The 25,083-nt window shown below is 37.5% G+C and overlaps 1 non-coding gene across 1 annotated transcript; it reads left to right on the plus strand.

The window, feature by feature from the left end:
* The first annotated feature begins 12,783 nt into the window (after nt 1-12,783).
* LOC148549124 (small nucleolar RNA R71) lies at nt 12,784-12,891 on the plus strand. Its single transcript, XR_015897609.1, has one exon. It is a non-coding gene; the product is annotated as a small nucleolar RNA R71 (small nucleolar RNA).
* The last annotated feature ends 12,192 nt before the right edge of the window (nt 12,892-25,083 follow it).

Below are 25,083 nucleotides of genomic sequence, written 5' to 3' on the forward strand. Positions count from 1 at the left end.
CAAGCGTTGGTGGAAGTTTCAAGATGAGTTCAAGCACAAGCCACAATGACAAGGAGCTCACCAAATGTCCAACTTAAGGACTTTAACTAAAAGTGCTAGGTAGGAGACACCCCACCATGGTAAATTCTTCCTAATTTCCCTTTTTGTTTATATTGGTAATAAGCTGCATTTTTATTTTTAGTTAGGTTTACTTAGTTTAAGTTATTGTTTTACATGTTTAATAATGGTTGGCATTACCTTTATAGCTTGTTAGTTTCTTATACTTAGAAAAAAAAGGCTGTCATGCGTACGCGTGACCGACACGTACGCGTCAACGCCCAAATTTGGTTCGTGCGCAAACCGTGCTGGAACGGTGCGACAGCGCGGCCTGGACAGTAAGTTGTGGCAGGACCACGCTCGTAGGGTGCTAGGCGCATAGCCAACCTCACGCGTACGCGTGACCGACGTGTACGCGTCACCCGTCAATTTTCACCTAGCCACGCGTGAGCATGATCGACGCGCACGCGTCCCCTGGTTGATGCTGCCACCCAGTACTGAAACCCGAGAGTTATGCTGGAACCATGCGAAAACTGTGCGCTGGGCACCATTTATGCCCACACGTACGCGTGACTGACACATACGCGTCACCTTCACTTTTCTACATTCCACGCGTACGCGTGGATGAAGCTTCCGCATCGCGGCCCCTTTCTGCTTTTTGCGCGCACGCGTGGTCCATGCGTGCGCGTCACCTCCGCATCGGATCGGCCCTGTTTCTTCTCTCTCTCCTTTCATCTTTACTTCTTTCTTTCTTTCTTCTTCTTCTTCTTTCTTCCCTTCCCCCCATTTCTTTTATTTCCTTTCCTCTCTCTCGTTCTTACTTCTCTGATTTATTTCTTACTCACCTTTCTTTATTTTTCTTTCTCCCTCTTTTCCAAATTTCACTACTGGTGCACAAAAGTGTGATCTCTAACAATGGCGCCAAAAAACTTGGTACGCACAATCTTAATCTCAACTCTTTTCCACAACTCCGCACAACTAACCAGCAAGTGCACTGGGTCGTCCAAGTAATACCTTACGTGAGTAAGGGTCGATCCCACAGAGATTGTCGGCTCGAAGCAAGCTATGGTCATCCTTGTAAATCTCAGTCAAGCAGATTCAAATGGTTATGAGGTTTTGATAATTAAAATATAAATAAAATATAAAATAAGATAAAGTTACTTATGTAATTCATTGGTGGGAATTTTAGATAAGCTTCTGGAGATGCTTTGTTGCTTCTGAACCTCTGCTTTCCTATTGTCTTCTTCCAACCATGCGTTACCTCCTTCCATGGGAAGCTGTATGATCCTCTCGGATGAAAATAAATCCATATGCGCTGTCACCGCACGGCTAATCATCTGTCAGTTTCCGCTAGCGTCGGAATAGGACCATTGTCCTTTTCCACACTGTCACTTGTGCCCCACATTCGCAGGTTTGAAGCTCGTCACAGTCATCCCTTCCCAGATCCTACTCGGAATACCACAAACAAGGTTTAGACTTTTCAAATCTCAGGAATGCTGCCAATGGTTCTAGCTTATACCATGAAGACTCTGATCTTACAGAATGGAATGCTCTGTTGTCAGGAGAGGCAACCATGCGTCGTGAACCAGGAGGCCAAGAGATACACACTCAAGCTATTGCAGATAGAACGGAAGTGGTTGTCAGGCACGCGTTCATAAGTGAGAATGATGATGAGTGTCACGGGTCATCACATTCATCAGGTTGAAGTGCGAGTGAATATCTTAGAGAAGAAGTAGGCGTGAATTGAATAGAAAAACAATAGTACTTGTATTAATTCATGAAGAACAGCAGAGCTCCACACCTTAATCTATGGGGTGCAGAAACTCCACCGTAGAAAATACATAAGTGAAAGGTCTAGGCATGGCCGTGAGGCTAGCCTCCAAACATGTACAATAGATGATAGTATTCGATTGATCCAAAAACTCTCTAAAATAAATCTCTAAAAGTAGTTTTTATACTAAACTAGTAACTAGGGTTTACAGAAAAAAATGAGTAACTAAGTGTAGAAATCCACTTCCTGGGCCCACTTGGTGTCTGCTTGGGCTGAGCATTGATGCTTTTCGTACTTAGGCTGTTCCTGGAGTTAAACGCCAGCTTTGGTGCCAGTTTGGGCGTTTAACTCCAATTCTGGTGCCAGTTTGGGCATTTTACGCCAAGATGTTTTAGGCTGACTTTTAACGCCAGTTTGGGACATCAAATCTGGAGCAAAGTATGAACTACTATATATTGCTAGAAAGCCCAGGATGTCTACTTTCCAACGCAATTGAGAGCGTGCCAATTAGGCTTCTGTTTCTCTAGAAAATCCACTTCGAGTGCAGGGAGGTCAGAATCCAACAGCATTTGCAGTCCTTTTTCAGCCTCTAAATTAGATTTTTGCTCAGGTCCCTCAATTTCAGCCAGAAAATACTTGAAATCACAAAAAAACACACAAACTCATAGTAAAGTCCAGAAATGTGATTTTTGAATAAAAACTAATAAAAATATAATAAAAAGTAATAAAAACATACTAAAAACTATGTAAAAATAATGCCAAAAGGGTATAAATTATCTGCTCATCACAACACCAAACTTAAATTGTTACTTGTCCCCAAGCAACTGAAAATAAAATAGGATAAAAAGAAGAGAATATACAATGATATCCAAACTTATCAATGAAGATTAGCTTCAATTAGATGAGCGGGACTTGTAGCCTTTTTGCTTCTGAACAGTTTTGGCATCTCACTTTATCCTTTGAAGTTTAGAATGATTGGCATCTATAGGAACTCAGAATTCAGATAGTGTTATTGATTCTCCTAGTACAGTATGTTGATTCTTGAACACAGTTACTTTATGAGTCTTGGCCGTGACCTTAAGCATTTTGTTTTCCAGTATTACCACCGGATACATAAATGCCACAGACACATAACCGAGTGAACCTTTTCAGATTGTGACTCAGCTTTGCTAAAGTCCCTAGTTAGAGGTGTCCAGAGCTCTTAAGCACACTCTTTTTTTTGCTTTGGACCATGACTTTAACTGCTCAGTCTCAAGCTTTTCACTTGACACCTTCATGCCACAAGCACATGGTTAGGGACAGCTTGGTTTAGCTGCTTAGGCCAGGATTTTATTCCTTTGGGCCCTCCTATCCATTAATGCTCAAAGCCTTGGATCCTTTTTACCCTTTCCTTTTGGTTTATAGGGCTATTGGCTTTTTCTGCTTGATTTTTCTTTTTCTTTCTCTTTTTTTTTTTATTATTTTTTTGCCACTTTTTTTTTGCAAGCCTTGCTTATTCACTGCTTTTTCTTGCTTCAAGAATCAATTTTATGATTTTTTAGATTATCAAATAACATTTCGCCTTTTTCTTTATTCTTTCAAGAGCCAACAATTTTAACATTCATAAACAACAAATTCAAAAATATGCACTGTTCAAGCATTCATTCAGAAAACAAAAGGTTTTGCCACCACATCAAAATAATTAAACTAATTTTAAGATAGAATTCAAAATCATGTACTTCTTGTTCTTTTGCAATTAAAAACATTTTTCATTTAAGAAAGGTGATGGATTCATAGGAAATTCATAGCTTTAAGACATAGACACTAGACACTAATGATCATGTAATAAAGACACAACATAAATAAAACATAAGGCATAGGAAACGAAAAACAGAAAATAAAGAACAAGGAGATTAAAGAATAGGTCCACCTTAGTGATGGCGGCTAGTTCTTCCTCTTGAAGATCTTATGGAGTGTTTGAGCTCCTCAATGTCTCTTCCTTGCCTTTGTTGCTCTTCTCTCATGGCTCTTTGGTCTTCTCTAATTTCATAGAGGAGGATGGAATGCTCTTGGTGTTCCATCCTTAGTTGTCCCATGTTGGAACTTAATTCTCCTAGGGAGGTGTTGATTTGCTCCCAATAGTTTTGTGAAGGAAAGTGCATCCCTTGAGGCATCTCAGGGATTTCATGATGAGGAATTTCCTCATGCTCTTGTTGAGGTCCATGAGTGGGCTCTCTTGTTTGCTCCATCCTTTTCTTAGTGATGGGCTTGTCCTCTTCAATAAGGGTGTCTTCCTCTATGACAACTCCAACTGAATTGCATAGGTGACAAATGAGATGAGGGAAGGCTAACTTTGCCAAAGTAGAGGGCTTATCCACCACCTTATAGAGTTCTAGAGATATGATCTCATGAACTTCTACTTCCTCTCTATTCATGATACTATAGATCATGATAGCCCGGTCTATTGTAACTTCAGACCGGTTGCTAGTAGGAATAATAGAGCGTTGGATGAACTCCAACCATCCCCTAGCCACAGGTTTGAGGTCAAGCCTTCTTAGTTGAACCGGCTTGCCTCTTGAGTCTCTCTTCCATTGAGCGCCTTCTACACAAATGTCCCTAAGGACTAGGTCCAACCTTTGATCAAAGTTGACCCTTCTAGCGAAAGGGTGATGATCTCCTTGCATCATTGGCAAGTTGAATGCTAACCTCACATTTTCCGGACTGAAATCCAAGTAATTCCCCCGAACCATTGTGAGCCAATTCTTTGGGTTCGGGTTCACACTTTGGTCATGGTTCTTAGTGATCCATACATTGGCATAGAACTCTTGAACCATTAAGATCCCGACTTGTTGAATGGGGTTGGTGAGAATTTTCCAACCTCTTCTTCGAACTTCATGTCAGATCTCCAGATATTCACTTTTTTTGAGCTTTAAGGGGACCTCGAGGATCACATTTTTCTTGGCCACAACTTCATAGAAGTGGTCTTGATGGACCTTTGAGATGAATTTCTCCATCTCCCATGACTCGGAGGTGGAAGCAATTGCCTTCCCTTTCCTCTTTCTAGAGGTTTCTCTGGCCATAGGTGCCATTAGTGGTTATGGAAAACAAAAAGCTTTAGCTTTTCCCACACAAACTTAGAATGGTTGCTCGTCCTCGAGAAAAAGAAGAATGAAAGGAGTAGAAGAAGAAGAAATGAAGGAGATGAAGGTGAGGAGAGGGTTCGGCCAAGGGGGAGAAAAGTGTTTGTGATGTGTGATATTGAAGGTAGTGAGGAGGGGTATTTATAGGGTAAGAGAGGGGGGTTTGGTCATGAAAGGGAGGGTTTGGGAGGAAAATGGTTTGAATTTGAATGGTGAGGTAGGTGGGGTTTTATGATGGATGGATGTGAGTGGCGAAGAGAATATGGAGAAGAGGGTAAGATTTGATAGGTGAAAGGTGTTTGGGGAAGAGGTATTGAGGTGATTGGTCAAGGGCGTATGGGGAAGAGTGTGATGGAAAGGTGTGAAGAGGAGAGAAGAAGAAGTGGGGTAGGTAGGGATCCTATGAGGTCCCCAGATCCTGAGGTGTCAAGGAATTCGAGTCCCTGCACCATTCTGGTGTTCAAACGCCCAATCTGTGCCAATTCTGGCGTTTAACGCCAGCTCTGCTACCTTTCCTGGCATTAAACGCCACTCTGCTGCCCATTTCTGGCATTAAACGCCAGCCAGATGCCCATTTCTGGCGTTAAACGCCAACCAGATGCCCATTTTTGACGTTTAACACCAGCCTGTGCCAGACAGCCCTTTCTGGCGTTAAATGCCCAGAGTGCTACCCATTCTGGCGTTTAACGCCCAGAATGCTACCAGGCTGGGCGTTAAACGCCCATTCTGCTATCCTTACTGGCGTTTAAATGCCAGGAAGCCTGTCCTCCAAGGTGTGTTGTTTTTAATGCTATTTTTTATTCTGTTTTTGATTTTTCAGTTATTTTTGTGACTTCACATGATCATCAACCTAAAGAAAACATAAAATAACAATGGAAAATAAATAAATATAATTAAATAACATTGGGTTGCCTCCCAATAAGCGCTTCTTTAATGTCAGTAGCTTGACAGTGAAGCTCTTAGAGAGCTTCACAGAGACTCAGAGCTTGATGTTGGCCTCCCAACACCAAACTTAGAAGTTGAGTGTAGGGGCTCTGTTTGACTCTGTATTGAGAGAAACTTTTCATGCTTCCTCTCCATGGTTACAGAAGAAGATCTTTGAGCCTTAAACACAAGGTAGTCCTTATTCAATTGAAGGACTAACTCTCCTCTGTCCACATCAATCATAGCTCTTGCTGTGGCTAGGAAGGGTCTTCCAAGGATGATGAATTTATCTTCATCCTTCCCAGTCTCTAGGATTATCAAGTCAGCAGGGATGTAATAGCCTTCAACCTTCACTAAGACATCCTCTACAAGTCCATAACCCTGTTTCCTTGAATTGTCTGCCATCTCTAGTGAGATTCTTGCAGCTTGCACCTCAAAGATCCCTAGTTTCTCCATTACAGAGAGGAGCATGAGGTTTATACTTGACCCAAGGTCACACAGAGCCTTCTTAAAGGTCATGGTGCTTATGGTACAAGGTATTAAGAACTTTCCAGGATACTATTTCTTCTAAGGTAGTTTCAGTTGAACCAGATCATTTAGTTCATTGATGAGCAATTGAGGTTTATCCTCCCAAGTCCCATCACCAATTATCTTGGCATTTAGCTTCATGATTGCTCCCAGATATTGAGCAACTTGCTCTTCAACAATATCTTCATCCTCTTCAGAGGAAGAATACTCATCAGGGCTCATGAATGGCAACAGTAAGTTCAATGGAATCTATATGGTCTCTATATGAGCCTCAAATTCCTTGGGTTCCTCATTAGGGAACTTCTTGGAGGCCAGTGAATGTCCATTGAGGTCTTCCTCATTGGAAATCACTGCCTTTTCTTCCTCTCCAGGTTCGGCCATGTTGGTTATAGTTATGGCCTTGCACTCTCTTTTTGGATTCTCTTCTATATTGCTTGGGAGAGTACTAGGAGGGAGATCAGTAACTATTTTACTCAGCTGACCCACTTGTGCCTCCAAATTTCTAATGGAGGACCTTGCTTCAGTAATGAAACTGAGAGTGGTCTTAGATAGATCAGAGACTACAGTTGCTAAGTCAGAGTGCCTCTGCTTAGAATTCTCTGTCTGTTGCTGAGAAGATGATGGAAAAGGTTTGCTATTGCCAAACCTATTTTTTCCACCATTATTATTATTGAAGCCTTGATTAGGCTTCTGTTGATCCTTCCATGAGAGATTAGGATGATTCCTCCATGAAGGATTGTAGGTGTTTCCATAAGATTCTCCCATGTAATTCACCTCTGCCATTGCAGGATTCTCAGGGTCATAGGCTTCTTCAGAAGAAGAAGCCTCCTTAGTACTACCTGATGCAGCTTGCATTCCAGACAAACTCTAAGAAATCATATTCACTTGCTGAGTCAATATTTTGTTTTGAGCCAATATGGCATTCAGAGTATCAATCTCAAGAACTCCTTTCTTCTGAGTTGTCCTATTATTTACAGGATTCTTTTACATGAACTGGTTATTTGCAACCATTTCAATGAGTTCCCGGGCTTCTGCAGGCATTTTCTTTAGATGAAGAGATCCTCCAGCAGAGTGGTCCAATGACATCTTGGACAATTCAGACAGACCATCATAGAATATACATATGATGCTCCATTCTGAAAACATGTCAGAAGGACACCTTCTGATCAATTGCTTGTATCTTTCCCAAGCTTCATAGAGGGATTCACCTTCCTTCTGCCTGAAGGTTTGGACTTCCACTCTAAGTTTGCTCAATTTTTGAGGTGGAAAGAATTTGGCCAAGAAAGTATTGACCAACTTTTCCCAAGAGTTCAGGCTATCTTTAGGTTGTGAGTCCAACCATGTCCTAGCTCTGTCTCTTACAGCAAAGGGGAAAAGCATAAGTCTATAGACCTCAGAATTAACCCCATTGATCTTAACAGTGTAACATATTTGCAAGAATTCAGCTAAAAACTGATGAGGATCTTCCAATGGAAGTCCATGAAACTTGCAATTTTGCTGCATTAGAGAAACTAATTGAGGCTTAAGCTCAAAGTTATTTGCTCCAATTGCAGGAATTGAGATGCTTCTTCCACAGAAGTCATAAGAGGGTGTAATAAAGTCACCAAGCATCTTCCTTGCATCTCCACCATTGTTATTGGGTTCGGCCATCTCTTCTTCTTTTTCGAAAAATTCTGTCAGGTCCTCTCCAGAGTGTTGTGCTTTAGCTTCTCTTAGCTTCCTCTTTAGAGTCCTTTCAGGTTCTGGATCAGATTCAACAAGAATGTTCTTATCCTTGTTCCTACTCATATGAAAAAGAAGAGAACAGAAAAGAATAGGAATCCTCTATGTCACAGTATAGAGATTCCTTTATGTGAGTAGAAGAATAGAAGAGTATAATGAAGAAGAGAGAAGATGAAGAATTCGAACACAGAGAGGGAGAGAGGGTTCGAATTATAAGAAGAAGAGAAGTGTTAGTAAATAAATAAATAGAAAGAGATGAGAGAGAGAATTCGAATTTTAAATTAAAATAAAAGGAAAATATTTTTTTTATTTTAATTATTGGTTAGTATTCGAAAATTAAGGGAAGAAATAAAATAAAATTTGAAAACTAAATAAATTAATTAATTAAAAAGATTTTTTAAAAAGTGGTTAGTGATTTTCAAAAATTGGAGAGAGAAAAGTAGTTAGGTGGTTTTGAAAAAGATATGATTGAAATAGTAAACTTTTAAAATCAAACAAAAAGTTAAGTGGTTAATTGAAAAAGATTTGAAAATCAATTTTGAAAAGATAAGAAGTTAGAAAAGATTTTGAAATTAATTTTGAAAAATATATGATTGAAATTTCATTTTGAAAAAGATTTGAAAAGGAAATTAAAAAGATTTGATTTTTGAAAATTAAAGTTGATTACTTGACTAATAAGAAACTAAAAGATATGATTTTAGAATTTAAAGATTGAACCTTTCTTAATAGGCAAGTAACAACTTAAAAATTTTTGAATCTAAACATTAAATGTTAGCATTAATTTCGAAAATATGAAACAAAATTAAAAAAAAGATTTTGAAAATTGATTTTGAGAATTTTCGAAAATAATTAAAAAAATTAAAAAGATTTGATTTTTGAAAAAGATTTGAAAAAGATAGGATTTTGAAGTTGAAATTTTGACTTGACTAATAAGAAACAATCAAATTTTAAAACTTTTGACTAAATCAATCAAAATTTTGAAATTTATGAGAAGAATAAGGAAAAGATATATTTTTTATTTTTGAATTTTTATGAGAAGAGAGAAAAACAACTAAATGATGCAAAACATAAAAATTATGAATCAGAACAAGAAAAATATGCAAGAACACTTTGAATGTCAAGATGAACACCAAGAACACTTTGAAGATCATGATGAACATCAAAAACATATTTTTTAAGAAAAGAAAAATATGCAAGACACCAAACTTAAAAATTTTTAAACTTTAGACACTAATAATTCAAGAATGCATATGAAAAACAAGAAAAGACACAAAACAAGAAAATGTAAAAATCAAACAAAGACAATCATCAAGAACAACTTGAAGATCATGAAGAACAAAACTCAATGCATGTATTTTTCGAAAATTTAAAGAAAAAATTCAAAATATGCAATTGACACCAAACTTAAAATTTAACACAAGACTCAAACATGAAATTTTTGTTTTTATGATTTTATTAATATTTTTTTGTATTTTTTTCGAAAATTATTTTGGAAAAAGAAAAAATAAATAAATTCAAAATTTTTAATGGGAATTTCAGGAATCATGCAATGTTAGTCTAAAGTTTCGGTCCAAAAATTTAGACATGGCTAAATATCCAGCCAAGCTTTATGTGAAAGCTTCGGTCCAAAAGATTAGACATGGCCAAATGGCCAGCCAAACTTCAGCAAAGCATTACATACAACAGCCATATTGATGGGAATCAAAAAGCTCCTACAATGATAAGTGGAAGCCTCGATCCAAAAGAATTTAGACATGGCTTGACAGCCAGCCAGGCTTCAACAGATCATGATGAAACTCTAGAAATCATTCTTAAAAATTTTGAAGAATAAAATAAAATACATATTATTATTATTACTATTACTATTATTATTATTATTATTATTATTATTATTATTATTATTATTATTATTATTATTATTATTATTATTATTATTATTATTATTATTATTATTATTATTGAATTTTTCGAAAATAAAAAGCTTAAAATTAAAATAAAATTACCTAATCTGAGCAACAAGATGAACCGTCAGTTTTACAAACTCGAACAATCCCCGGCAACGGCGCCAAAAACTTGGTGCACGAAATTGTGATCTCTAACAATGGCGTCAAAAAACTTGGTACGCACAATCTTAATCTCAACTCTTTTTCACAACTCCACACAACTAACCAGCAAGTGCACTGGGTCGTCCAAGTAATAACTTACGTGAGTAAGGGTTGATCCCATGGAGATTGTCGGCTTGAAGCAAGCTTTGGTCATCCTTGTAAATCTCAGTCAGGCAGATTCAAATGGTTATGAGATTTTGATAATTAAAATATAAATAAAATATAAAATAAGATAAAGTTACTTATGTAATTCATTGGTGGAAATTTCAGATAAGAATCCAGAGATGCTTTGTTGCTTCTGAACCTCTGCTTTCCTATTGTCTTCTTCCAACCATGCGTTACCTCCTTCCATGGCAAGCTGTATGATCCTCTCGGATGAAAACAAATCTATATGCGCTGTCACCGCACGGCTAATCATCTGTCGGTTTCCGCTAGCGTCGGAATAGGACCATTGTCCTTTTGCACACTGTCACTTGTGCCCCACATTCGTAGGTTTGAAGCTCGTCATAGTCATCCCTTCCCAGATCCTACTCGGAATACCACAGACAAGGTTTAGACTTTTCAAATCTCAGGAATGCTACCAATGGTTCTAGCCTATACCACGAAGACTCTGATCTCACGGAATGGAATGCTCTGTTGTCAGGAGAGGCAACCATGCGTCGTGAACCAGGAGGCCAAGAGATACACACTCAAGCTATTGCAGATAGAACGGAAGTGGTTGTCAGGCACGCGTTCATAAGTGAGAATGATGATGAGTGTCACGGGTCATCACATTCATCAGGTTGAAGTGCGAGTGAATATCTTAGAGAAGAAGTAGGCGTGAATTGAATAGAAAAACAATAGTACTTGTATTAATTCATGAAGAATAGCAGAGCTCCACACCTTAATCTATGGGGTGTAGAAACTCCACCGTAGAAAATACATAAGTGAAAGGTCTAGGCATGTCCGTGAGGCCAGCCTCCAAACGTGTACAATAGATGATAGTATTGAATTGATCTAAAAACTCTCCAAAATAAATCTCAAAAAGTAGTTTTTATACTAAACTAGTAACTAGGGTTTACAGAAAAAATGAGTAACTAAGTACAGATAGTGCAGAAATCCACTTTTGGGGCCCACTTAGTGTGTGTTTGGGCTGAGCATTGAAGCATTTACGTACTTAGGCTGTTCCTGGAGTTAAACGCCAGCTTTGGTGCCAGTTTGGGTGTTTTACGCCAAGATATTTTATGCTGACTTTGAATGCCCGTTTGGGCCATCATATCTCGGGCAAAGTATGGACTATTATATATTGCTGGAAAGCCCATGATGTCTACTTTCCAACTCAATTGAGATCGCGCCAATTGGGCTTTTGTATCTCCAGAAAATTCACTTCGACTGCAGAGAGGTTAGAATCCAACAGCATTTGCAGTCCTTTTTCAGCCTCTGAATCAGATTTTTGCTCAGGTCCTTCAATTTCAGCCAGAAAATACCTGAAATCCCAGAAAAATACACAAACTCATAGTAAAGTTCAGAAATGTGATTTTTGAATAAAAACTAATAAAAATTAACTAAAACATACTAAAAACTATGTAAAAATAATGCCAAAAAGGGTTTAAATTATCTGCTCATCACAACACCAAACTTAAATTGTTGCTTGTTCCCAAGCAACTAAAAACAAAATAGGATAAAAAGAAGATAAAATACAATAAATTTCAAACTATCAATGAAGCTTAGTTCCAATTAGATGAGCGGGACTAGTAGCCTTTTTGCTTCTGAACAGTTTTTGCATTTCACAGGAAATCACTGCCTCTTCCACCTCTATAGGTTTGGCCAGTTTGGTTATATTGATGGCCTTGCAATCTCTCTTTGGATTCTCTTCTGTATTGCTTGGGAGAGTACTAGGAGGGATTTCAGTAACTCTTTTACTCACCTGACCCACTTGTACCTCCAAATTTCTGATGGAGGACCTTGTTTCAGTCATGAAACTAAGAGTGGTCTTAGATAGATCAGAGATTATGGTTGCTAAGTCAGAGAGGCTCTGCTTAGAATTCTCTGTCAGTTGCTCAGAAGATGATGGAAAAGGTTTGCTATTGCCAAACCTATTTCTCCCACCATTATTATTATTGAAGCCTTGATTAGGCTTCTGCTGATCCTTCCATGAGAAATTTAGATGATTTCTCCATGAAGGATTATAGGTGTTTCCATAGGATTCACCCATGTAATTCACTTCTTCCATTGCAGGATTCTCAAGGTCATAAGCTTCTTCTTCAGAGAAGGCTTCTTTAGTACTGCTGGATGCAGCTTGCATTCCAGTCAGATTCTGAGAAATCATATTGACTTGTTGAGTTAATATTTTATTCTGAGCCAATATTACATTCAGAGTATCAATCTCAAGAACTCCTTTCTTCTGAGTCATCCCATTATTCACATAATTTCTTTCAGAAGTGTACATGAACTGGTTATTTGCAACCATTTCAATGAGTTCATGGGCTTCTGCAGGCGTTTTCTTCAGATGAAGAGATCCACCAGCAGAGTGGTCCAATGACATATTGGACAATTCAGACAGACCATCATAGAATATACATAAGATGCTCCATTCTGAAAGCATATCAGAAGGACACCTTCTGATCAATTGCTTGTATCTTTCCCAAGCTTCATAGAGGGATTCACCTTTCTTCTGTTTGAAGGTTTGGACTTCTACTCTATGCTTGCTCAAATTTTGAGGTAGAAAGAATTTGACCAAGAAAGCATTGACCAACTTTTCCCAAGAGTTCAGGCTTTCTTTAGGTTGTGAGTCCAACCATATCCTAGCTCTGTCTCTTACAGCAAAGGGGAAAAGCAAAAGTCTGTAGACCTCGGGATTTACCCTATTGGTCTTAACAGTGTCACAGATTTACAAGAATTCAACTAAGAACTGATGAGGATCTTCCAATGGAAGTCCATGAAACTTGCAATTCTGCTGCATTAGAGAAACTAATTGAGGTTTGAGCTCAAAGTTGTTTGCTCCAATTGTAGGAATTGAGATGCTTCTTCCATAGCAATCAGAAGTTGGTGCAGTAAAGTCACCAAGCATCTTTCTTGCATCTCCACCATTGTTGTTGGGTTCGGCTGCCATGTCTTTTTCTTTTTCAAAAATTTCTATAAGGTCCTCTCCGGAGTGTTGTGCTTTAGCTTCTCTTAGCTTCCTCTTTAGAGTCCTTTCAGGTTCAGGATCAGCTTCAACAAAAATGTCTTTATCCCTATTTCTGCTCATATGAAAAAGAAGAAAACAGAGAAGAAGAAGAATCCTCTATGTCACAGTATAGAGATTCCTTTATGTGAGTATAAGAATAGAAGAATAGAAGAATGAGGTAGAGAGAGAATGAGAAGAATTCAAACACACAGAGAGGCAGAGGGTTCGAATTATGAGTAGAAGAGAAGTGTTAGTAAATAAATAAATAAAGAGAAAGAGATGAGAGAGAGAGAGTATTCGAATTTTGAAAAGAGGGAGAAGACAAATATTTTTATTTTTATTTAATTAATTAAGTTAGAATTCGAAATTTAAGAAAGAAAATAAAATAAAATTAGAATTTAAAACAATTAGTTAATTAAAAAGAATTTTGAAAAAATGCTTAGTGATTTTCGAAAATTAGAAGTGGAAAAGTAGTTAGGTGGTTTTGAAAAAGATAAGAAATAGTAAACTTTTTAAAATTAAAACAAACAAGTCAAGTGGTTAATGGAAAAAGATTTGAAAATAATTTTTGAAAAGATAAGAAGTTAGAAAAAGATTTTGAAATTAAGTTTTGAAAAAGATATGATTGAAAATTATTTTGAATAAGATTTGAAAAAGAAATTTAAAAATATTTGATTTTAAAAATTAAAGTTGATGACTTGACTAACAAGAAACTAAAAGATATGATTCTAGAATTTAAAGATTGAACCTTTCTTAACAAGAAAGTAACAAACTTGAAATTTTTGAATCAAAACATTAATTGTTAGTAAAGTTTTCGAAAATATGAAATAAAAATTAAGAAAAAGATTTTGAAAATTTATTTAAGAAAAAAAAATTCGGAAAACATGAAAGAAAATGAAAAAGATTTGATTTTTGAAAAAGATTTGAAAAGATAAAGTTTTTAAATTGAAATTTTGACTTGACTAACAAGAAACAACTAAATTTTGAAAATTTTTTACTAAGTCAACCCAAAATTTCAAAATTTATGAGTAAAATAAGGGAAAGATATTATTTTTGATTTTTTTGAATTAATGAAGAGAGAGAAAAATAACAAAATGACACAAAACATAAGAAATTAACATCAAAACATATAATGCATGCAAGAAAACTTTGAATGTCAAGATGAACACCAAGAACACTTTGAAGATCATGACGAACATCAAGAACATATTTTTTAAAATTTTTAAGAAAAGAAACACATGCAAGACACCAAATTTAAAAATTTTTAATGTTTAGACACTATGAATTCGAAAATGCATATGAAAAACAACAAAAAGCACAAAACAAGAAAATCAAAAGATTAAACAAAAAAAATCATCAAGAACAACTTGAAGATCAAAGAAGAACACAATGCATATATTTTCGAAAATTTTAAGAAAATTAAAGAAAATGCAACTGACACCAAACTTAAAATTTGACACTAGACTCAAACAAGAAACACAAAAATTTTTTTTGGTTTTTATGGTTTTATTAAATTTTTTGTATTTTTCAAAAATTATTTTGGAAAAAGAAAATAAAGAAATTCAAAATTTTTAATAAGAATCCCAGGATTCGTGCAATGTTAGTCTAAAGCTTCAGCTCAAAAGAATTAGACATGGCCAAATGGCCAGCCAAGCTTTAGCATACCAATTACAGACTTGTCCTTTCTACAATAGAAAGTGGAAACCTCGGTCCAAAAGATTAGACATGGCTTAACAGCCAGCCAGGCTTCAACATATCTCAAGAAGCTCTAGAATTCATTCTTAAAAATTCTGAAGAACAATTTTTTTGAATTTTTCGAAAACTAAAATTAGAAAGCTTAAACATAAAATAAAATTACCTAATCTAAGCAACAACATGAATCGTCAGTTGTCCAAACTCAAACAATCCCCGGCAACGGCGCCAAAAACTTGGTGCATGAAATTGTGATAACACTTTTCACAACTCCGCACAACTAACCAGCAAGTGCACTGGGTCGTCCAAGTAATAAACCTTACGTGAGTAAGGGTCGATCCCACGGAGATTGTCGGCTTGAAGCAAGCTATGGTCATCTTGTAAATTTTAGTCAGGCAGATTCAAATGGTTATGAGGTTTGATAATTAAAAGATAAATAAAATATAAAATGAAATAAGATACTTATGTAATTCATTGGTGGGAATTTCAGATAAGCGTTTGGAGATGCTTTGTTGCTTCTGAACCTCTGCTTTCCTATTGTCTTCTTCCATATCATGCGTGCTTCCTTCCATGGCAAGTTGTATGATCCTCTCGGATGAAAAATACCAGGTACGGCCTCTGCACGGCTAATCAATTGTCGAATTTCTCGTCTCGGGTGAAAAATACCAGGTACAGCTACCGCACGGCTAATCATCTGTCGGATCTCACTAGCGTCGGAATAGGATCTCTCTATCCTTTTGCACACTGTCACTGCGCCCAACATTTGCAAGTTTGAAGCTCGTCACAGTCATCCCTTCCCAGATCCTACTCGGAATACCACAGACAAGGTTTAGACTTTTTGGATCTCAGGAATGCTGCCAATTGGTTCTAGCCTATACCACAAAGATCCTAATCTCACAGACTCGGTCCGTGTATTAGAGACCCAAGAGAATATACTCCGGCTGTCGTCCAATGACTACGTTGAACATCATGTAGACCGCTTGTGGTTGTCAGGCACACGGATCTTGGCTAAGCGAGTAACAAAGATAGTGGGTGATTGTCACGGGTCACCCCTTCATTCTGACTTAACTGAATTAAGTACAAGAGTATATCTTGGAGAAGAAGTAGGCTTTAATTGAAAGAAAAACAATAGTACTTGCATTAATTCATGAAGAACAGCAGAGCTCCGCACCTTAATCTATGAGGTGTAGAAACTCCACCATAGAAAATACATGAGAAAAAGGTCTAGGCATGGCCGTGTGGCCAGCCTCCCAAATGCAACATAAAATTTCCAAGTCTAAGGACTAAACGTCTAGAGATCTCCAAATTCAATAGTAAAAAGTGCTATTTATACTAAACTAGTTACTAGGGATTACAGAAGATAAGTAACTAAGTGCAGATAGTGCAGAAATCTACTTCCGGGGCCCACTTGGTGTGTGCTTGGGCTGAACATTGAGCTTTACACGTGCATAGGCCATTTCTAGAGTTAAACGCCAGCTTGGATGCCAGTTTGGGCGTTTAACTCCAGTTTTGGTGCCAGTTCTGGCGTTTTACGCCTGAAAATAGGTCTCAGGCTGGCTTTTAGACGCCAGTTTGGGCCATCAAATCTCGGACAAAGTATGGACTATTATATATTTCTGGAAATCCCAAGATGTCTACTTTCCAATTGGGCTTCTTTGGCTCCAGAAAATCCATTTTGAGTGCAAGAGGGTCAGAATCCAATAGCATCTGCAGTCCTTTCTCAATCTCTGAATCAGATTTTTTCTCAGGTCCCTCAATTTCAGCAAGAAAATACCTTAAATTACAAAAAAACACACAAACTCATAGTAAAGTCCAGAAATGTGATTTTTGCATAAAAAATAATAAAAATATAATAAAAAGTAACTAAAACATACTAAAAACTATGTAAAAACAATGCCAAAAAGGGTATAAATTATCCGCTCATCATTGATCATGAGATGGATTCAATAATTGATGAGTTTTTATCTATAATTGAATACTCTCCCATTGAACTTGAGGAAGAGGTTGAGGTTGAAGAAGCTTGTCAAGAGGTGGAGATCATCAAAGATGAGTCCAAGAGAGTGAAGCATACATTGGCAGAGCCGCCACTGGAGACACCTCTCCCGAAGCCATCACCATCCGTCTTGTCATTCAAGGGGGTAAATCTCTACTCCTTAAGCTTTAATTCCTCACTTTCATATGGTTTACTTGAGACGGATGGACAAGTTAGAGCTCTTTGTGGTTTTAAGAGTAAAAGGGGGATAGTTAGTGGTTAGAAACACAATCCTAGGTTCGTTATGGTTGGATGTTCAAGGTCTAAGTGCAATGGTTGGTATAGTTCTCAATTGATTGGGTCTAGGAAGTTGTTGGGATGCCTCAGTGAGAATTCAAATTGCTTGCCACCCGGTTGGAACAATGATGATCCACTTAAAGACGGGTGTAGAAATAAGATTTGGGATCCTGGCATACAAGAGGATCAACTTTTGGAGCTTAAAGCTTGTGAAGAACCTCATCAAGGCTTGGTGAATTCAGTTAGAAATGTTGAAGCTTATTGGAAGTGCAAGCGTTGGTGGAAGTTTTAAGATGAGTTCAAGCACAAGCCACCATGACAAGAAGCTCACCAAATGTCCAACATAAGGACTTTAACTAAAAGTGCTAGGTAGGAGACACCCCACCATGGTAAATTCTTCCTATTTTCCCTTTTTGTTTATATTGGTAATAAGCTGCATTTTTATTTTTAGTTAGGTTTATTTAGTTTAAGTTATGGTTTTACATGTTTAATAATGGTTGGCATTACCTTTGTTAGTTTCTTATACTAAAAAAAAAAGGCTGTCAACGCCCATATTTGGTTCGTGCCCAAATTTGCTCTCATAATTTCTTCTGAGAACGGGTCTTTCTCTCTGAAGGGGTTGGTCTCGCGGTTGGTTCGGGTAGTGCGGTACTTGAGATCAGGTTCGAGCTTCTGGAGTTTTCCTTCCAGCTCTCGGCGCCTTTTGGTCTCACTTCGAAGATCTCGTTCGGCCTCCTGTTGGCGCTCGGCCTCTCACTCGAGCTGTTTTAGGCAATCCTGTTGTTTACAGATGACGTCTAATATTTTCGTGTTAGGAGGGTCTTTGTCTCCCTTGGAGTGGTGTGTTTCCTTGGGTGATGGTGAAGGGACCGCAGAGTCTGGGTTTTTCGTTGGCGTTCCATCCTCCAGTCGGATGTCGTCGTATGTCCATTGTTAGGTGGATTACTCGCCATGATTGTGGGATGACTTCCAGGTTCCCCGACAATGGCGCCAATGTTTTGAGTGTTACCTGAAATGTTGAGGTCGATCACAGATAGAGCTTCGAAGTTCGATCCGACTGGCGGCGTCTGACCTGATCGCGTCGAGGTGTTGCCTGAGCTGGCTCTTCGTGATGAGATGGGAGTGGTACCTACAAGAGACTCCAATGCATAAGTTAGCAAGGACTTTAGGCATGTTTTTAGTAGAATTGGAACATATCAGTTATACCTGGGTGCTCCAGTGTATTTATAGTGGAGTTAGGGGACCTTCTTTAGGGAGATAAGACTTTTATCTTATCTTATCTTTTGGCCACCGCATTCTAGAGGGTGGTGACTTTCTGTCGAGTTGGGCCTCTCTGGGCCTTCGCTGTGGGCTTCTGACTTCTTTGGGAAAAGTCGGGCTTGTGGACCAGGCCGTCCTAAGGGGTCAGATCTTTGGTTGTTTTGGCCCAGACCTTGTGCTTGTGCCAGGGTATGTGATGAATCCATATTTGATGTTGATTTTTTGGTTAGAATTGGATGGATTTTCATCATATAAAATTGCACTTATTCCCTTGAATAGCATGCTTTTGAACTTTCCTTCCAAATTGCGCTTGATTATGAAAATGTGCTCTTTTATGCCTATTTAATCTATTTTTATTCAATTTGCCTTCCATTCGATGCCTTGATGTTTTTTGTGAGTGATTTCAGGTGTATAAGGTAGGAATGGATTGGAAAAAATGGAAGAAGAGCATGCAAAGTGGAGGAAACATGAAGAATCAAAGGAGATGAGCTCAAAGACGTGTGCGTGCGCACAGCTACCCGTGCGTACGCACAGCCGGCCAATCAGAGCGCATGGAGTGTTTCAAGCGCGTCCAGCCTAGCATCGCTTAGTGTGCATGTGCACAGCCCCTTGTGTGTACGCACAGGCTTGGATTTGTCGCAAGGTGTGCGAACGCGCGCATCTGTGCATCCACACAGGTGTCCGTACATGACTTCGTTAAAATAGCATGTGACTCGCGATTTGGGGGCTTTGGAGGCCCATTTCTGAAGTCTTCTAGCTCATATTGGAGGGGGAATGAAGGACATAACATAGCATATCATTAGGGTAGTTTTAGGAGTAGTAGTAGGAAGCTTTCATTAGTTTTTCTGTAAGATTTTCATCATCCCTATTAGGGTTTATATTAGGGTTTTACATTCAAGTGCCATTTCCATTTTTGATCTTGGATTTTTCTAGCTTTCATTGTAAGTATTCTCTTGTTATTACTCTTTATAGTTACATTGTCATTACTCTTTCTTCTAATTCAAGTTATAGTTCAATTTTACTTCTATCTTGCAATTTTAATTTCTTGTTGACGAATTTGATGTTTGATGTTTATTTTATGCTTCCTTGTGTTATTCTTGTTGATTGAGATCAATTGTTACTTTTAGTTTCAAGCCCTTTCTCTTTTTCTCCATGTTTAAGGTTTATTGATGAGCGGATAATTTATACGCTTTTTGGCATTATTTTTAGTATGTTTTTAGTAGAATCTAGTTACTTTTAGGGATATTTTCATTAGTTTTTATGTTAAATTCACATTTCTGAACTTTACTATGAGTTTGTGTATTTTTCTGTGATTTCAGGTATTTTCTGGCTGAAATTGAGGGACTTGAGCAAAAATCAGATTCAGAGGTTGAAGAAGAACTACTGATGCTGTTGGATTCTGACCTCCCTGCACTCAAAATGGATTTTCTGGAGCTACAGAACTCAAAATGGCACGCTTCCAATTGCGTTGGAAAGTAGATATCCAGGGATTTCCAGAAATATATAATAGTCCATACTTTGCCCAATTTTAGACGATGCAAACTGGCGTTCAACGCCAGCTCTCTGCCCAATTCTGGCATCCAGCGCCAGAAACAAGTTGCAAAGTAGAGTTCAACACCCAAACTGGCACAAAAGCTGGCGTTCAACTCCAAGAATGACCTCTCCACGTGTAGACTTCAAGCTCAGCCCAAGCACACACCAAGTGGGCCCCGGAAGTGGATTTATGCATCAATTACTTACTTCTGTAAACCCTAGTAGCTAGTTTATTATAAATAGGACCTTTTACTATTGTATTAGACATCTTAGGATCATCTTTGGACGCCTGGTTCTTAGATCAGAGGGGCTGGCCATTCGGCCATGCCTGGACCTTCATTAATTATGTATTTTCAACGGTAGAGTTTCTGCACTCCATAGATTAAGGTGTGGAGCTCTGCTGTTCCTCAAAGATTAATGCAAAGTACTACTATTTTCTATTCAATTCATCTTATTTCGCTTCTAAGATATTCATTCGCACTTCAACCTGAATGTGATGAACGTGACAATCATCATCATTCCCTATGAACGCGTGCCTGACAACCACTTCCGTTCTATATTAGATTGAATGAGTATCTCTTAGATCTCTTAATCAGAATCTTCGTGGTATAAGCTAGATTGATGGTGGCATTCATGAGAGTCCGAAAAGTCTAAACCTTGTCCGTGGTATTCCGAGTAGGACTCTGGGATTGAATGACTGTGACGAACTCCAAACTCGCGAGTGCTAGGCGTAGTGACAGACGCAAAAGGATAGTAAATTCTATTCCAGTATGATCGAGAACCTCCAAGATGATTAGCCATGCAGTGACAGCGCATCGGACCATTTTCACAGAGAGGAATAGGATGCAACCAATGACAAGGGTGATGCCTCCAGACGATTAGTCGTGCTGTGACAGAGCATTTGGACCATTTTCCCGAGAAGATTGAAAGTAGCCATTGGCACCGGTGACATCCTTACACAAATCCAGCCATAGAAAGGAGTAAGACTGATTGGATGAAGACAGCAGGAAAGCAGAGGTTCAGAGGAATGAATGCATCTCCATACGCTTATCTGAAATTCTCACCAATGATTTACATAAGTATTTCTATCCTTATTTTAGTATTAATTTTGAAAACTCCATAACTATTTTATATCCGCCTGACTGAGATTTACAAGGTGACCATAGCTTGCTTCATACCAACAATCTCCGTGGGATCGACCCTTACTCACGTAAGGTTTATTACTTGGACGACCCAGTGTACTTGCTGGTTAGTTATGCGAAGTTGTGAAGATATGTTTAGACCATGGTTCTGTGCATCCGTTTTTGGTGCCATCGCCAGGGAATCAATTTCGAACAATAATTCACAACCTGAGTAACAATTTCGCATACCAAGTTTTTGGCGCCGTTGCCGGGGATTGTTCGAGTTTGAACAACTGACGGTTCATCCTGTTGCTCAGATTAGGTAATTTTCTTCTTATTTTGTTTTCAAAAATATATTTTTCTTCAGAATTTTTAAGAATGAATTCTAGTGTTTCATGAAGCATGTTGAAGCCTGGCTGGCTGTAAAGCCATGCCTAATTCCTTTGGATAGGGTATGTCAGGCGTGTCATGTCTGAGTTACATACTAAAGCTTGGCTGGCTATTAAGCCATGCCTAACCCTTTGATTGGAGCTTTAGACTAAAGAGCATAAGATTCCTGGAATTCATATTAAAAATTTTGGAATCCTTATTTTTCTTTCTCAAATGATTTTCGAAAAAATTAAAAGAAAATACAAAAAAAATCATAAAATCATAAAAATAAAAAATATTTCATGTTTCTTGTTTGAGTCTTGAGTCAAGTTGAAAGTTTGGTGTCAATTGCATATTCATCTTGCATTTTTCGAAAAATTCATGCATTCATGGTGTTCTTCATGATCTTCAAGTTGTTCTTGGTAAGTCTTCTTGTTTGATCTTGATGTTTTCTTGTTTTTCATGTGCATTCTTGCATCCATAGAGTCTAAACATGAAGGATTTCTAAGTTTGGTGTCTTGCATATTTTCTTTGCATATAAAAATTTTCAAAAATAAGTCTTGATGTTCATCATGACATTCAAAGTGTTCTTGGTGTTCATCTTGACATTCATAGCATTCTTGCATGCATTCATTGTTTTGATCCAAAAATATCCATGCATTGAGCATTTTTAGTGTTTTTCTCTCTCATCATAAAAATTCAAAAAAATCAAAAAAATATCTTTCCCTTTTTCTCTCTCAAAATTTCGAAAATTAGATTTGACTTTTTCAAAAATTTTTAAAAATCTAGTTGTTTCTTATGAGTCAAATCAAATTTTCAATTTAAAAATCTTATCTTTTTCAAAATCTTCTTCAAAAATCAAATCATTTTTCATTTTTCTTAGTTATTTTCGAAAATTTTAAAAATATTTTTCAAAAATTTTTTTCTTATCTTTAACACATAATTTTCGAAAATATCATCATCAATTAATGTTTTGATTCAAAAATTTCAAGTTTGTTACTTACTTGTTAAGAAAGATTCAAACTTTAAGTTCTAGAATCATATCTTGTGATTTCTTGTGAATCAAGTCATTAATTGAGATTTTAAAAATCAAATATTTTTTAAAAACTAATTTCTATCATATCTTTTCAAAAATATCTTCTTATCTTACCTTTTTCAAAAAAGTGATTGCAAAATATCTTTTCTAACTTCCTAACTTCTTATCTTTTCAAAATTTGTTTCAACTAACTAACTAACTTTTTGTTTGTTTCTTACCTTTTTCAAAACTACCTAACTAACTCTCTCTCTCTAATTTTCGAAAAAATCTTCCCTCTTTTTCAAATTTTTTTTAATTAGACTAATTATTTTATTTTTTTATTTGAATTTTCGAAAAACTACTGACCTTTTTCAAAAACTATTTTCGAAAATCACTAACTCTTTTTCAAAAATTATTTTCGAAAATTCTCTCCTCCTCTCATCCCCTTCTATTTATTTATTCATCTACTAACACTTCTCTTCATCTCACATCTCTGCCCCTATCATCACCTTTGTGTTTGGATTCTTCATTCTTCTTCACCCCTATTCCTTTTCTTCTTCTACTAACAATAAGGAACCTCTTTACTGTGACATAGAGGATTCCTCTTCTTTTCTTTTTCTCTTCTCTTTCTTATGAGCAGGGACAAAGAAAAAGGCATTCTTATTGAAGCTGATCCAGAACCTGAAAGGACTCTGAAGAGAAAACTAAGAGAAGCTAAATTACAACAATCCAGAGACAACCTTATTGAAAATTTCGAACAAGTAAAGGAGATGGCAGCCGAACCCAACAACAATAATGCAAGGAGAATGCTTGGTGACTTTACTGCACCTAATTCCAATTTACATGGAAGAAGCATCTCCATAGATTAAGGTGTGGAGCTTTGCTGTTCCTCAAAGATTAATGCAAAGTACTACTGTTTTCTATTCAATTCATCTTATTTCGCTTCTAAGATATTCATTCGCACTTCAACCTGAATGTGATGAACGTGACAATCATCATCATTCCCTATGAACGCGTGCCTGACAACCACTTCCGTTCTATATTAGATTGAATGAGTATCTCTTAGATCTCTTAATCAGAATCTTCGTGGTATAAGCTAGATTAATGGCGGCATTCATGAGAGTCCGGAAAGTCTAAACCTTGTCCGTGGTATTCCGAGTAGGACTCTGGGATTGAATGACTGTGACGAACTCCAAACTCGCGAGTGCTGGGCGTAGTGACAGACGCAAAAAGATAGTAAATTCTATTCCAGTATGATCGAGAACCTCCAAGATGATTAGCCATGTAGTGACAGCGCATCGGACCATTTTCACAGAGAGGAATAGGATGCAACCAACGACAAGGGTGATGCCTCCAGACGATTAGCCATGCTGTGACAGAGCATTTGGACCATTTTCCCGAGAGGATTGAAAGTAGCCATTGGCACCGGTGACATCCTTACACAAAGCCAGCCATAGAAAGGAGTAAGACTGATTGGATGAAGACAGCAGGAAAGCAGAGGTTCAGAGGAATGAATGCATCTCCATACGCTTATCTGAAATTCTCACCAATGATTTACATAAGTATTTCTATCTTTATTTTAGTATTAATTTTGAAAACTCCATAACTATTTTATATCCGCCTGACTGAGATTTACAAGGTGACCATAGCTTGCTTCATACCAACAATCTCCGTGGGATCGACCCTTACTCACGTAAGGTTTATTACTTGGACGACCCAGTGTACTTGCTGGTTAGTTATGCGAAGTTGTGAAGATATTTTTAGACCATGGTTCTGTGCATCCGTTTTTGGTGCCATCGCCAGGGAATCAATTTCGAACAATAATTCACAACCTGAGTAACAATTTCGCATACCATTTATGCCCACCAAGTGTTTGACAAAATGTCAAACATGGTTTTAGGCTAAATTTTTTTGTTCTTGGCTTGGGTAAAATCAGCAATTGGGTTTCTAGAGTACGAATGTCCAACGTTTAGTTTCAATTCTTGGATTGTTAACTGTTCTTGTTCCCACTAACGCTAAGTTGTTGCTAAGCCAATTAGCAAGCAATTTAGGATTTGTGGGTTGGGAACACTTATGCTCATTTAACTTACCTTCCGATGTGAGGGTTGATCAAGTGAGATTAATCCATCATAATTGTCATAGTTGTGGTTCTAACAAGGAAAGGACCTTTAGCTCACTCCAAGCCAAGACTCTTTTTGATGCTTTTATTCTTTCATACATTCCTATGTTAATCTCTTTTATACTTTACTTCTTTATATTACATAGTCGGTTCTTTAATTTCTTTATTAGTTCAATCATTACAATTTTGCATGTTCTTTTATTGCTTAATGTGTTCATTTCTTTAATGACAAACCCTTGATCACTACAACCGGATTTGCACACTCATTGTTCTAGAAGTACTCTTTGGGAGACGACTCTGGAGTTTGAATACTCTTGGTTATTTGATTTGAACCGTGAGATCTTTGATTAAA

The sequence above is a fragment of the Arachis ipaensis genome, chromosome B8 (genome assembly GCF_059453495.1).
Source record: "Arachis ipaensis isolate K30076 ecotype BB chromosome B8, ASM5945349v1, whole genome shotgun sequence".
Classification (NCBI taxonomy): Eukaryota; Viridiplantae; Streptophyta; class Magnoliopsida; order Fabales; family Fabaceae; genus Arachis; species Arachis ipaensis.